The sequence below is a fragment of the Belonocnema kinseyi genome, chromosome 9, assembly GCF_010883055.1.
Source record: "Belonocnema kinseyi isolate 2016_QV_RU_SX_M_011 chromosome 9, B_treatae_v1, whole genome shotgun sequence".
Classification (NCBI taxonomy): domain Eukaryota; kingdom Metazoa; phylum Arthropoda; class Insecta; order Hymenoptera; family Cynipidae; genus Belonocnema; species Belonocnema kinseyi.
In genome coordinates, this window is record NC_046665.1 from 88,756,624 (window position 1) to 88,760,189 (window position 3,566).

A 3,566-nucleotide genomic window follows, 5' to 3' on the forward strand; every position below is an offset into this window, starting at 1 on the left:
TATTGTAAACACTTAAATCAATTGAAATATTTATAAATTATCATAACATGAGATATTCAATATCCTGTAAAACCTTTGAAGCTCCTAGACTTTTGTAAGCACTTGATAATTTGTTGTAATTTTTAAAATAGTTGAAAATTCCCTATGGATTTTAAAAATTTTTCTAAAATCTTCAAAATTCTTTAATATCTTTGATACCCTACGAAATTAATGAAAACCTTATTAATAAATTATACAAAATCTATTGAAATATCATAAAATCCAGTAAAATTACGTGAAATATGATATTTTCTGAAATCTTGGAAATTTGATTAAAATAGCTTCAGACTTTTGAAAATCCCATAATAGTTAAAATCATTGTATTTTCAAAAATCTTCTAGAACCTCTTGGAAAATTGTTACATATTTTTGCTTATATTATCTTAATACCCTTTGCTGATACTATCATAAAATAATTTTCGTTTTCATAAAATTGTTCCATATCTTACAAAGATATGAGCTTAAATTATTGAAGCCATTGAAAATTTTTGAAATTCATTGCAAATTTTTAACCGTGATATCTTTCAAATCCTTTGGAACCACCTAAAATTATTGAAATATATCAAAAATACTCATATATTTAATACCCTGTGAAGGATTTTGAAATACCTTAAGATTTTTTCAAGTGCTCGAAAATGTATTGCAATTTTTAAAATACCTGCAAATTTTCAAAATTATTTAAAATCCCTTGAAAATTCCTTGAAATTTTTTTTAATATTCTTGAATCTTTAAAATTTTTTTAAATCTTCGAAAAAATAGAAATATTTTGAAAATCTTTAAATTCTTATGCCATTCCTTAATTCTTGTGAATAAACTCTTTGAAATTCATTGAAATATGATAAAATCCCGTAAAACTACATGATATCGGATATTTCCTCAAATAATTAAAAATTGATTAAAACACCTTTAGCGCTTTTATAATCCCTTAAAATCATTGAAATCCTCTGAAATATTCTAAAATCCCTTGAATTCATTTGAAATATCGTAACGCTTTATAGATCCCATAAAGCCGTTCGATATTCTTCAACATTGTAGTAAATTCTTTAAAATCCCACGGAAAATATCTTAAATTGTCAAAAATCATTAAAACAATGAAATGATGATTGAATTATCTTTTGTCAATCTTTTTTAAAAACTTGGAAGTTTGCAAATAATACCAACAAATTGCATTCTCTGCCGTTGCGGAAATGCATTTACACAATAAAATACAATAAATTATAGTAAGCTACAACAATGTAAAAATTGTACTTTTTTGTAAAAATTTGTTATTATAAAATTTTATAAAATTTTTCGAATACTAGTAAAATCAAATTTAAGTTTCCAATAAACTTCTAGTAGAGGGGGTCATTCACTCACGTACATATTTTTTACTAATTCGTAAAAACTTTTCCTGAAGATTATCTTTTTACATTATCATCAGAGAAGATATTAGATTTGTGTAAAATTTGACCCCACCCCCCGTTTTTGTCAAATGTCTACGTTTTGAGACCCCCTGGATCCGAAAAAGAGGTTTTTACGCATATGTCTGTCTGTGCGTAGTTCTGTATGTATGTATGTCTGTATGTATTTCTGTATGTGTGTCTTTCTGACTGTGAACACGATAACTCTTGAAAAAATTAATCTATTAGATTGCCCTTTGGTACACTCGTTTAGTGTCCTAAACTAAAGGTCAAGTTCGTTAGCCAGCCATTTTGTATGAAAATTCAAAAATTGGGCACATTTTGAATATTTTTGAGACTACTTTTTTAAAAAATCGAAAATTCTCTGTACGGTTATTTATAGAATTCAAAAAATTTAACAATTTATCCTAATGACTTTTTTTCAAAAATAAAAAATTAATAGAGTCATAGCATTTTCAAAATCCAGAAAAACAAACTAAAATGAACAATTTAAGCCAAACAACGCATATTACGAAAAAAAGTCTAGAGAAGAAAAACGTTGCTTTTTGAAAGCCCTACAAGATTATGATAAAAACTTTTTCAATCTGGTCAAAAAGTTGAACATTCAAAATTTGGTCGTACAAAAAATTTTTGAAACCACATTTTTTCAAGATGTAAAAATTCTATGCATAGTTGTTTATAGTACTTCAAAACTTAAACAATGTATCCTTCTGACTTTTTTTATAAAAAGAAAATTATCAGAGTTAAAGCATTTTCAAAATAAAAAAAAAATAAAATAAAAATGAACATTTTAAGCCAAACAACGCATGATATGAAAAAAAGTCAGGAGAAGAAAACCTTTGCTTTTTGAAAGGCCTGCAGGACTATGATAACAACTTTTATAATTTGGTCGAGAAGTTGAACGCTCCAAATTTGATCGTACCAAAAATAATGAAAAATCCAAAAATTCCATTTTTTGGTCAAACTATGCAAGATACAAAAAAATGAAAAAGCTCAAATCGCGCGCCCTTGAAAGAACTACAAACTAAGAATGAATCACTTTTCGATATAAGGTACGAGAAAAAATGAGACAAAACTTGTTCATCCAAAAAGGAGCTATAATTTTTGATAGGACAGTTTTTGCTTTAGTTGTAAAAAATAACATTTTAAATAAAAATATTAAATTTGTTTGAAAAAATGACACAAGGTATGAACTTAAATTACGAGACAAAAGTTGTTCGTCTAAAAAGATCTATACATTTATTATTAGTTATTTTTCGATAGAACGAGTAGATTTTCTTTTAACCGTAAAACATAAGATTTAAAATTTAAAAATTAACTTTTTGGAAAAAGCACAGAAAAGACGAAAGAGGAAATAGGCTCCTATATAGGACCCTATACAGGTTCCTTAATTAGACCCTATGCAGATGCGCAGTAGTTTTTATTGAATCGTAAAAAACAATATTAAAAATTAAAAAAATTATAAAAACAAGGAAATAAGAATTAGTATGATTCAGTTTTAATGCATATTATGAATTGTAATGAAATACATTTATTGAAATGATACATGTTTCAGAGCAGCTTAGAATACAATTTAAATTGTATTTGAATTGTATTGAATTACATAAAAAATGTATTATAATTGATATAAAAGTGTTGTGTATAATGTAGAAAAGTTGACAGGTTGAACAAAATGGAGTGCGAAGCACGAGATACGTGATGAGAATGTGTTCGTTAAAGCCAAAAAAGCTTAACAAAAGAGAGTTCAAAATCACAAAATTACAGTTGTCGGTCCGTTCACCTTTGATTTTAAAAGGTCTCTGCCCGAATGCGGAAGAAATGCAAAGATTAAGCGCAGAGTGCGATTGCCCTCAGTCGCGTGTTGTAGGTGTGCTCAAACTCTCGAGCTAAGCTTTTTTAACGACGTAGCAGATTTTTTGGTTATCTTCTCGGGTTGGAAATTTTTCTCCTTTCGTAGAACAGTAACCTTTTATTTAAAATTGATATTTTATATTTCAATTTTTTAAATAATTTTTTTATAATGCTGATAAGTTACGAGGGTAGTTCAATAAGTCCTTAGAATGAAGTATAAAAACAATTTTTTTTGGGTAAATTTTTTTTTATTTTTCAACATAATCTCCTTGGAGCT